Source organism: Vicia villosa, linkage group LG5, assembly GCF_029867415.1.
Source record: "Vicia villosa cultivar HV-30 ecotype Madison, WI linkage group LG5, Vvil1.0, whole genome shotgun sequence".
Classification (NCBI taxonomy): Eukaryota; Viridiplantae; Streptophyta; class Magnoliopsida; order Fabales; family Fabaceae; genus Vicia; species Vicia villosa.
In genome coordinates this window covers 68,191,978-68,205,420 of record NC_081184.1, presented here as the reverse complement: position 1 = coordinate 68,205,420, position 13,443 = coordinate 68,191,978, and positions in this window count along the sequence as shown.

Here is a 13,443-nt window from a genome sequence, read left to right as displayed (position 1 = left end):
ATTTGACTGGCAGAAAACACACAAAATATTATCTGAGTAATTAAGCAATATTATGACAAATAGTACAACATTTAATACTGACAGTACAAATATTACATACTATATTGAACAGTACGAATAAACGGTACATTTAAGAAATACGGCAAATTTTAAGAATGACGATTGATAACCCATGCTACAAATAGTAACATGTAGATGATTGGGAGCATAAGCATCCCAGGTCCACAGTGTTCCGGGCTATGCAGACAGAAGAAAGACATGATCACCGTAGCAATGGTGATGATCATAAGAAAACACGTTTCCCACCGCTTCGCCATTTTGTCGGGGAAAAGGATGGATTATGAAGTAGAAATTTGAGAGATGAATTAGAATTTGATGTGAGATTTTTATGAAAAAATGAGAGGTATTTATAGAGTGGAAAGAAGGATAGAGACGTTGGGGAATGATGTGATTCCGTACAAAAGGAAAATTTGAGTGGAAGTAAGATTTGAAAGAAAGTGTATGATAGTGTTGGGAAAAAGAGAGATGTAGAGAATAAAGTTAGGATTTGATTTTTGAAAAAGAGATTTGAAAAGATTTTTGAAAATAATGGAATATAGTACAAAAATTAGTGGGAAACAAAAGATAATAATAATCTACTTGTTACCAGTACAGTCTGAGTTTCCTGATTCTGCGCCTGCAAAAAGATTTAACTCTGTACCAATTGTGTCAGTACTATTTATCTGTAAATAAATAAATAGCATGTGTGAAGTAATAAACAGTATTTGGCGTTTGCGTAAGAATAAATTCAACTGCAAGCCAAATTACTGTATAAGAAAAATTCTAAAAACTAAGTATTTCATATGTCAGGATATTTGTTGAAATAAAAATCCATGATTATATGAGACTCTTAATTTTCAGATTGGAGTTTTCTTGAAAAAAGATGCGGGCAAATTTTGGGGTATAACACATGCTTAAAGCTTTGTACCTCACCATTGAAACCATATCTTTCTCATTTCTTCACAAACAAGCAAGATGGTACACAAGTCACATGTGAACTTAAAACTCTGAACTTTTGCCATCCACAAACCGTAATTCTTTCCTATAAATAGAGGACTTTGCCTCTTGGATCATTGACACCAGAATTCTCCAAGTCACTACCTCACTTGAGATTCTCTTTTCTCACCTCTTGCATTTTCATAGTGATTTTGAGTTCCACAATTTATGGGTGTCAAACAAGAGTTTGAACAACTTCTAAATACCATTTAGAAGCTGCCCATACCTTCCTTAACCTACCAAAAGGCCTCTAACCAAAAAACACCATTTCACTCCATTTTTAAAGCTTTTAAGCTCATAACATGCCATAATCCAAACCAAACACTTTCAAACCAAACCAATAGTCCTAATAGCTTCTATTTGCCATATTGAAGCTATTCAGAACCCCTAAACACAAGACAAGCATCTACAATCCAAAATCACTCTTCAAATTTTCACTTTAAAGAACCTTTGAACCAAAGTTTGGAACTTGAGTTTTACTCGTCCGTTTTAAGGCTTTTTGAGTTTGATAGCTTCTAAACATCACATAGAAGCTATCTAAACTTCTGTTTTGCATCTGGAACATCATTTCCATAGCTAACTCACCATAACTTTTTTAGTTTCAAGTGAAATTTGAGTTTGTAGTTGCAGGTACAATCAGGAGTTTTAAGCATCCCAAAAGCTTCCCTAAGGTCCCTAGAAGCTAACTGAATACTTGAGGCATTCCCAGGTCCTCTAAATTTCGCTCCAGACCTCCATTTTCAGAGGTATATGAAGGAGTGAAAAACACTTAGAAAGGGGGGATTGAATAAGGGTTGTTTCTAAAAATGGCTGATAAAATAAATAATCACACAGTTATTTTTATCCTGGTTCGTTGTTAATCAAACTACTCCAGTCCACCCCTGACAGAGTGATTTACCTCCACTGAGGATTTAATCCACTAATCAATCTTGATTAAAATGGTTTTCCACTTAGACAACTTCTAAGTCTTCTAGAGTATGCTGATCACAACTTGATCACCCTAGGAATTCTTTTACAAAATAGTAAACAATATTACAAGAGTTTAAAGTGCTTCTTAATAAGCTATAATCACCAAGATATTACAATATTAAGTTCTAACACTCACAAAGATATTACAATATTTGTAAGGTTGAAGATGAAGTTGTTTGTTGTTCGTGTGATAACGTTAAGAATCAACTTGGTAGCATAAGGTTACTTAGCGTGTGTTCTCTAGTTCTTCAGCATCCAGAGCATCACTTATATAGGCAATGAGAAAAGTGATCGTTGAGGAGCATTTAATGCTTTACGTGAATAATACACTACTACATTTAATGTTTCACTCTTTTGTCAACTACCTCGAGCCTTGTTTCAACTGCTCTTGCTGACTTTTCCTTTTGTAGCTTTTAACGTTCCTTTTGTCAGTAAGATTTGACGTTGTAGCTTTTTCATCTTGTACTTGCTTCTAGAGTCAGAATATTAGAATGACGTTTGAATATCAGAGTCTTCAGCGTTGGTGCAGATTGTAACTTCAGTCATCAGACTTTGGAAGTTCCTTGCAGCGTGATACCATCAGATCTTCAGAGCCTTGCTTCTGATTTCCATCTTCTTATGCCTTCCAGATCATGTTCTGATTTTCTCAAGACCAACTTCTGATGTCTTCCAAACCATGTTCTGATGAAGCCATCCAGATCTTCTGGGTCAGAGCTTCTGAATGCTGATTTTGTGCATACTCTTTTAGACTTTTCCTGAAATGGAAAACGTGAATAATTAGAGTACCACATTGTCTTATACAAAATTCATATATAATGTTATCATCAAAACTAGAAATATTGATCAGAACATTTCATGTTCTAATAGTATGTAACTCAATTTCGAGCTCCCATGAATGGAGCTCAATCCATGCAGTTCTTGATACCAAAATGTTCTAATTTACATGTAGATTGATAGCCCTAAGGTCCTGATCACTGATTGTTAGTATTAAGGGTTTAATTTTAAAATTGATTTTTAGGGTTCATACGAAAATTCCAGAAATTCATGAGTTTTACTTTGATTAAATGTGCGTAAACTGTATGGTTGAATTCGTGTGTTATTTCTGATCATGTTAGCATTTTATTTTGTTGAAAATGGTTAAGTTTTGAAGAAATTCAAATTTGTGTCATGGTGTTATTGTTGCTGTGTTCACGAAGGCTGATTGGAGAAGATGAAGTTTTGAACTTCATTTTTTAGCGCGCACTTTTAAAATATATAGAGTTGGAAGTGATTGCTAAACGACTTCATCGTAACAGCTCACTTGTCCATCACTCTTGTACCTAGCTCTTGCAACCTCCAAGTCTGGGGTTCGAATCCCCCTTGCCCCAGACTTTTTGATTTGTTTTGCATTTTTTATTTGCCACTAAGTTTCACATATTTTGAACTGAATGCATCCCACATACACCACACGCGCGCAGCCCAGTTGGTGGTTATTTTGTGTAGTGATCTATAGGGCGTGGATTCAAACCCTTGTGACCACATTCCCAATTTTTTTTTTATTTCTTGTTTTTTAGTTTTTTACTAAACTTTCAAAAATAATTAAAAATAGAAAAATTAGTCTTTTTAATCCCTTCTTTTTTGTGTGTTTCATTTATTTAGTGTTTTTTCATACCATGTTAAAAAATCACAAAAATATTTATTTTATCAACATTTTAAAATTAATCAAAATCAAGTCTTTTAATATATGAAAAATCTACAAAAATATGTTTCCTTTTGAATATTTTTCTAAAGTGACTTAGTATATTTTTGTAAATACTTGTTTAGGGATAGGTTAGAATGTCATTGACTTTCTCATGTACCCTTAGACCAATTCTCTTAAAGAATTTGGTATTTAACAATTAAAATCAACTAGGTCTAGGTATTTCTTTAGAAACCCTAAATCAAAACCCTAATTTAAAAACCTTAGATTTAAAACCCTAACCAAAAAATTTGCAGCATGTTTATCTTTGTTTATCCATGTTTGTCTTTGTACATACTTGTTGATTTTAATCCATGTCTTGTACTTAATTATTGATCTTTGTTTTGTACATAATTGTTGATTTTCTAATCCATGCTTTGTATTTAAATGTTAAACCTTGTCTTGTACATATACTTGTTGATTTTATATACATGTGATTTGTACTTGTTATTATTTTGTTGATCTAACCCAATATTTAGCCATCATATTAATCATTCATCATTCATACATGATTTGAATCCATGGGTTTAGATACATCCATCTCTTGCTTGTTAACACTCACTTGTTTGTTCTTGTACATACATGAGGTATTTATTGTTAATTGTTTAAGCTTGATGTTTTATCCAAAGGATGAGAATGATATTGACTAAATTGTCAAGGTACTTAAATTCTTTTCCACTCTCTTGTATGTTTGTGCTAAGTATTTTAAAGCTTTTCACTTATTTATGGTTTAGTATTAATAAAGCTTAACCAAACCCTTTTGTTTTAAAACCTTGGTGTTAAGAATATAATTATTCCCAGTGAAACTATTCTTAATCCATTGATCTTGTTTTTAAACCTTGGTGTTAAGAGATGAATTATTCCCGGTGAAACTTCTCTTAATCCATTGACCTTGTATTTTAAAGCTTAGTCCTTCTTTGATTTGTTTTAAAATTGTTAAGTATTTTAAAGCTTAACCTTTTAAACTTATTAGGTATTTTAAAGCCTAATCCCTTTTCCAAAATTGTTAAGTATTTTAAAGCTTAACCTTTTAAACTTATTAGGTATTTTAAAGCCTAATCTTCTTTTAAACTTGTTAAGTATTTTAAAGCTTAACCCTCCTTTAAAAAAACTTGTGAGTATTTTAAAGCTCACACCCAAAAGGATTTTGGCCACTTTGGCCCCATTTCTTTTCCTTTTTTTTATAAAAAAAAAGAGGAACTACAGAAGCTCTGACTTCCCTATTGCACTTAAGGGGTATGTAGGCCTAAGATGCGATATCTTATCGAGCTCACTTTCAAAACCTTCTCTTCCCATCCCCACCCTCTATTTCAAACAAGTTTTTCACATAGGTTTTTCACAAAAAAGGTTATTTGCAAACAAAAGATAATAAAACAAAAACAAAGAGGTTCCCATTGAGTACCATGGATATGAGGGATGCTTAAAAACTCCCCCTTGTATAACAAACCCTCCGTAGCCAGAACTCTGATAAGTTTTTTAGTTTTGATTTTAAAAACTTCTGTGGCTTTTATTCGCTCTTTCACCTATTCCTTTTTGGAAATTATAAAGCGCAGTGGCGACTCTGTTTAAAATGAGCTAAGTCTTCCCATGACTCTAGTATCACCAATTTCACCGCTACACAATGCATGTGGTACCATTTGGAGCAGAACTCCCAATTTAAACATATGTCAGGTTATCGAGGCATTTCAACAAGGCATAAGCCTTCAACATGGTGCCATCAAGGCAAACTTAAGCAATGCCAATCATAGCCACCTTAAACAATGCAATGTATGCCATGCAACCACAACTTCGACACTATCAACAACGACAACCAAAACAACAACAACGAAAACAACAACTTAAACATGCATCAATTGCATCAACTTAAATCAACGCTGGTCATTCGACCTACAACTCAAACATGTCCATAAATCGGGACAAATCAACATAATTCTACTTCCAAGCATATACAACCCGTAAGCATACACAGTAATCCGAAATTCGAAATACACCTCTCAACATCAACACATATAATGTTATCTGCCGCACATAATCATACAAATAATTCTACGACTTACATGCATAATTATAATTCACCACCCAAAAGTATACCAATAACATAAAATATTTTACATTAGTTTATGATATTTATATATATTAGTTACAATTAATCTAATAAATTAATCATCATAAAAGTTTACATGATAGATAAATCATTTCATTCATATTTCATTAAAATTCGCACTGCAACATAGATTTCAACATAGCTTACTGACTTAACCTGGGTGGTACTACGGTACAAATTTCTAAGAAGCATCTCTCAGTATTGAAACTTAATAAATCATATAATACTAGAGGTTAAATTCAAAGAAGCACCATTTAACCAATTTGAAACAAAATATACTTGTATGAAATTTTAGTCTAATTACTAATTACATATAACAACACACGTTTAAATCATAAACTATTCATTATCAAATAAAACCATAATCCAATTTTTGAAATATCTTTTTTTTTATAGAATATTAGTTACATAATTAATTGAAAATATCAAATCTAAAGGAAACTAATTAGGACCACAAGCCAAATCAGCCCCATACAATTGAGGGACGGACGTCCCACCCAATTCCCACCAAGGGGCGGACGTCCCACCACCCCCACCATGCAAGAGCGGGCGCGCCCATACACCAAGGCCTTAAGGGCGGGCGCCCCTTAACTCCAAGGGGACCGTTCCCTTAAGCCATTCGTCACCTTCTTTCGTCTTCTTCATAAAATTTTCAGTTTTGTTTTCCACAGCGTATTTTATATATTTGAAATACCGGTTCTCAATAATTCTTTGACTCAACTGTATAATAAGCAATCAAAACACAAGTATCAACAGCAACAATAACCACAATTTCATCAATACAGTTCCATCTATAATAATTGACCTTTTTATCAGATCCTTCAACACAATTCAACAAAACACAGAGGCAATGCTTTATACAACCCAACCCACATATGATTTATCATATACGCGATTATAGAGATTGAACCCCACCTTTACCTTGGATTGACGGTCTCTCTATAATTTTCCGGTCGATCTCTCAACTTTGCTGCAACTTCCAACCTTTTCCTCTTTGTCTCCAACTTTACTTTAAGGTCTATTTTCCAAAAGCTCCAAAATCCTTATTCTCACCACAAAACCTAATCTATCTATTTTCTTATATTTCACTTAATCATTATAATAATATATTATTCCACCTTGGTCTTTTTGGGCCTACTACTCATACCTCAAACTTTGTTATTTTTTTCACACACAACTTAACTCAATTAAATTAAATAATATTCTCATAAAACTAATATTATTTCTAATATTAATTTCTTCCGACCAAATCGACTATATAATCCAATTTTTTAAACTTAATAATTCCGATCGACATATCAATCCAATTAGCCTCTTGAAATAATACCGATAACATCCAATTTTGACTAAATTCCGATAAATAAATCCTTAATAATTTAATTAAATAATTAATTAAATTCGGGGTGTTACAACTCTTCCCCACTTTGAATATTTTCGTCCTCGAAAATTCTATCCGCCACCACCATCCTCAACTTCATTCCACATCTAGTCTTTGATCCTTAAATCGCATTTGGCAACACATCGACCACTATTCCTTCGTAGTAACAACAATTCAACAACATTCAAACCCAATACATACCCAATTCTTATTTCAATACTCAGTTATTCATTCACTAACGAAGCACCAACAACTCCAATCATCTTATCATTTTACTCAAAATAGCCGAATTAATCAACCTCGTAATATTTAAAGCATTATTCATTATCTACGGTAACCAACAACAATATCACCGCAACAACAACCAAATTATTATAATACCAACTTAATAACATAAATCCACTAATAGCCACACAACTCATCATCAACCAACAACTTACAAGAACATCCTATTACAGTCAGCACTATTCACAAGAAAACACAATACATCTGGCACATCATGCTTCAATTGCGGAACTCTGATCATCCATCTTAATTTACCGTCCTTTATTAGATTTTTTTATCGACTTGTACGATTCACAAGCTTCAAATAAGTTTCATTCCTTGTTTAGAATCCATCACTTTAAGTATCATTAAGATAGCAAGATAAGTCTATAATCTTCCAACACGATTTCATCTACTATCAACAAGAGATTAAGGGTGATTAAGTCCTCAATTTGTCAATAGATAGCCGAAAATCCTATTAGAGTATAACTATCATTACCAACTATAATAGTGTTACTTTAGAAATTGTACTGACGTCACCAAAAGTACCATACTTTAACAACTTGCAAAACCATCTGAACCTTCTAACACCGACGTCCTGCAGCTACATAGTACTACACACCTTGTGATAATATCCTAGCAGAAATTTATTTATGGCATCATCAAACTTTCTATCCTTGAAATCATATTCTTCGCATTTCCAACAACTTCAACAACTCTTATAATTGCTAACTAATATTCCACAACAAGATCTACAACAATCTGTCACTTAATCATTGTTCATTCGTCAACAGATTACGCAAGACTACTTACACAACAACTTCAGAGTTCATCGAAAACGTTGAACACAACAACTTTCTAAATTCTAACTTATAATAATTATCCTTAACGGTTACCTTCAAAAACGTCAGGAATTTGCACCATACTTGCAGATCAACAACGACTACAATGCTTCTCATCATTCGAGGAGTAAACATCAGCAATTCCTGAAAACCGAATAATACTTGCACTGTCTCCTTAAGCAGTACATTGCACCAACAACTTACAACTAAAGCATAACATAGAAGCACAGCTTCTCCCCCACTTCGCTCAAACCAATCCCTGCAACAAAACAAACAAGTACCGATAGTGTTTCACACACTTGTCGCGCACTATGGGACAAACAACAATTAGACAACTTTGGCCGGACGGACCGACCTGCTCTGATACCACTAATCTAACACCCCAAATTCTATCCAAAATTTTAATACAAAAAAATCAGAGTATTTTTAAAACTTTCAATAGCTATTTAGGATATCACATTTACTTCATATAAATATCACATAATCAGATACACAACACTTTAATTGCGGAGGATCACAAAACAACTTTAATAATCTTTTTAGAACAAACCAACTTTTATTTAACACACAGCGAATTCATAATTATTCAACTTAAACAACATGTCACTTTTTATTCTACTAAAATGCAACAACTACAATAAAAACAAATAGAAACAACAAAGACAATCCTTCATCCCTCCCAGAGTGCTACGTATCAGAGCGACACACCAACTTGGACTCGATGAAGCTACTAAATCTTCATCACTACGAATCACCTGCACGTTACCAATATAAAGGTAACGGTGAAACAAAAGAAAGGGGTGAGATATCGAATCAATATAAACAGGCGTACGATAAACAGTATATTAGATCAGAATCATACAAATTTTACCACTTCATAACAGCAACTATACAACAACCAACAACCCACTTAGTAACATCAACAAGCCACTTATTAAATTATCGTTACAACTTAATCAACACCAATTAATAACAACAGCACCTTATAATCAACAACAACGCAACGAAAATCAATAAACAATGAAGAATAACAACAACTTTAACATGCAACTCAATATGCAACTCAACTATGCAATGCATGTGGTAACATTTGGAGCAGAACTCCCAACTTAATCATATGCCAGGTTATCGAGGCATTTCAACAAGGCATAAGCCTTCAACGTGGTGCCATCAAGGCCAACTTAAACAATGCCAATCATGGCCAACTTAAACAATGCAATGTTTGCCATGCAACCTCAACTTCGACAATATCAATAACGACAATCAAAACAACAACAACGAAAACAACAACTTAAATGTGCATCAAATGCATCAACTTAAATCAAAGCTGGTCATTTGACCTACAACTCAAGCATGTCCATAAATCGGGACAAATCAACATAATTCTACTTCCAAGCATATATAACACGTAAGCATATACAGTAATCCGAAATTCGAATTACACCTCTCAACACCAACACATATAATGCTATCTGCCGAACATAATCATACAAATAATTCCACAACTTACATGCATACAAAGATGGGAATCCAATCACTTACCATGTAACACTTCACTCTCTCGGTGCCAAAGTACGGGTTCCATTGGTGTTGAATGTCTTTTGTTGTCTTCTACCGCTTCACCTTTTTCTTTTCAACATGAGACAAAATTGAGAAGAAGAAAAACACAACCAAAAGGTAAGAACAAAAGAGAAAAGGGGATCTCTTCCTCTTCAATATTGTCTCCGCAGGCTTAATTCAAATGGAAAATTACACCAAAAAATGAAGTAAATGGACTCACTATATAATACGGTACACACTATATAGATCCGCTGATAAATCGTTCAAACCTGTCATTTTCTTCATTTTCGTGAAGAGTGACCCGTGGATTTTAAAAAACCATGATGTTGGTATCCGCGAGGAGTGAAAAGAAATCGTGAAATGGTGATTAAGTTCCATGATAACAGAAGTTTACCTCAGATGAAATAGCAAGATGTTGGATATGGATGAAGAAATGGATCTCTTTTTTAAATCTCAAAAAATTGACGTGAGGGAATGGAGGATCTTGATCTGAAAAAGGAGAGATTACAAAGTAAGAGGAAAAAGCCAGCAGTGAGGGCAGTGTTTTTAGGGTTTCAGCAAAAAAAAGATAGGAGAGAAAGAGAGAAGTGGTGGCTGATAAGATGAAATAATGTGTTTTGAGAGAGATAATGCAGAGAAATCTGAGTAAGAAAATGCAAATGGAGAAAACGCAGAGAAATCTGAAAAGGTGTTTTGGGTGTTGAGTTTTTTGGAGGATGGAAAATTGAATATTTTACTGTGACCAATTGGCAGCAAACAATTGGCATCGTATGGGACATCCATAGTACATTATCTTTCCCTTAATTATGTAGTTACAATTTGAACCTTTAAGCATGGAAAAAGTGTACTACTGAGGGTGTAGATAAAAGGGCTATTTTGGTATTGTGCTTAGATTATTGGTGAAAAGGTGTGTTAAATTGATAGTAAAGGTGGGTTAATTAACAGGTTACCAAAATGTCCTTTTTGAAGTGTAAACTTTTTATGTTGAAAGGGAAAAATAGGTAGATTGGCCAATTCTTTAGTAATAGGTAGATAGTAATGTACTATCACTAAAAACACTAAAACAAACTACATTCAAAACATGAAGAGTGCAAAAGTAAGGAAACTTATTCAGTGAATAGAATTTGACTTATCTTGGTTGGTTTTGTTTTCCTCATCCAATGGTGTTGTTTTATCCTCATTAATATTTGACAACGTTGAAAGAGAAAAAAGGTAACTTAATGATATACTGTGAAAAAGTTAAAGAGATGGGAATCCAATCACTTACCATGTAACACTTCACTCTCTCGGTGCCAAAGTACGGGTTCCATCGGTGTTGAATGTCTTTTGTTGTCTTCTACCGCTTTACCTTTTTCTTTTCAACATGAGACAAAATCCAGAAGACAAAAAAAAAACACAACCAAAAGATAAGAACAAAAGAGAAAAGGGGATCTCTTCCTCTTCAATATTGTCTCCGCAGGCTTAATCCAAATGGAAAATTACACCAAAAAATGAAATAAATGGACTCACTATATAATCAAGTACACACTATATAGATCCCTTGTCTAAATCATTCAAACCTGTATTTTATTCATTTTCGTGAAGAGTGACCCGTGGATCTTAAAAAACCATGATGTTGGTATCCGCGAGGAGTGAAAAAACCATGAAATCGTGAAATGGCGATTAAGTTCCATGATAAAAGAACTTTATCTCAGATGAAATATCAAGATGTTGGATATGGATGAAGAAATGGATCTCTTTTTTAAATCTCAAAAAGTTGACGTAAGAGAATGGAGGATCTTGATCTGAAAAAGTTGAGATTACAAAGTAAGAGGAAAAGGCCGGCAGCGACGACGGTGTTTTTTGGGTTTCAGCAAAAAAAAAGATAGGAGAGAAAGAGAGAAGTGGTGGCTGATAAGATGAAATAATGTGTTTTGAGAGAGATAATGCAGAGAAATCTGAGAAAGAAAATGCAAATGGAGAAAACGCAGAGAAATCTGAAAAGGTGTTTTGGGTGTTGAGTTTTTTGGAGGATGGAAAATTGAATATTTTATTGTGACCAATTGGCAGCAAACAATTGGCATCGTATGGGACATCCATAGTACATTAACTTTCCCTTAATTATGTAGTTACAATTTCAACCTTTAAGCATGGAAAAAGTGTACTACTGAGGGTGTATATAAAAGGGCTGTTTTGGTATTGTGCTTAGATTATTGGTGAAAAGGTGTGTTAAATTGATAGTAAAGGCGGGTAAATTAACAGGTTACCAAAATGTCCTTTTTGAAGTGTAAACTTTTTATGGTGAAAGGGAAAAATAGGTAGATTGGTCAATTCTTTAGTAATGGGTAGATAGTAATGTACTATCACTAAAAACAGTAAAAAAAACTACATTCAAAACATGAAGAGTGCAAAAGTAAGGAAACTTATTCAGTGAATAGAATTTGACTTATCTTGGTTGGTTTTGTTTTCCTCATCCATTGGTGTTGTTTTATCCTCATTAATATTTGACAATGTTGAAAGAGTAAAAAAGGTAACTTAATGATATACTGTGAAAAAGTTAAAAAGATGGGAATCCAATCACTTACCATGTAACACTTCACTCTCGGTGCCAAAGTACGGGTTCCATCGGTGTTGAATGTCTTTTGATGTCTTCTACCGCTTTACCTTTTTCTTTTCAACATGAGACAAAATCCAGAAGACAAAAAAAAAACACAACCAAAAGTTAAGAACAAAAGAGAAAAAGAGATCTCTTCCTCTTCAATATTGTCACCGCAGGCTTAATCCAAATGGAAAATTACACCAAAAAATGAAGTAAATGGACTCACTATATAATACGGTACACACTATATAGATCCGCTGATAAATCGTTCAAACCTGTCATTTTCTTCATTTTCGTGAAGAGTGACCCGTGGATTTTAAAAAACCATGATGTTGGTATCCGCGAGGAGTGAAAAAACCAAGAAATCGTGAAATGGTGATTAAGTTCCATGATAACAGAAGTTTACCTCAGATGAAATAGCAAGATGTTGGATATGGATGAAGAAATGGATCTCTTTTTTAAATCTCAAAAAATTGACGTGAGGGAATGGAGGATCTTGATCTGAAAAAGGAGAGATTACAAAGTAAGAGGAAAAAGCCAGCAGTGAGGGCAGTGTTTTTAGGGTTTCAGCAAAAAAAAAGATAGGAGAGAAAGAGAGAAGTGGTGGCTGATAAGATGAAATAATGTGTTTTGAGAGAGATAATGCAGAGAAATCTGAGTAAGAAAATGCAAATGGAGAAAACGCAGAGAAATCTGAAAAGGTGTTTTGGGTGTTGAGTTTTTTGGAGGATGGAAAATTGAATATTTTATTGTGACCAATTGGCAGCAAACAATTGGCATCGTATGGGACATCCATAGTACATTATCTTTCCCTTAATTATGTAGTTACAATTTGAACCTTTAAGCATGGAAAAAGTGTACTACTGAGGGTGTAGATAAAAGGGCTATTTTGGTATTGTGCTTAGATTATTGGTGAAAAGGTGTGTTAAATTGATAGTAAAGGTGGGTTAATTAACAGGTTACCAAAATGTCCTTTTTGAAGTGTAAACTTTTTAT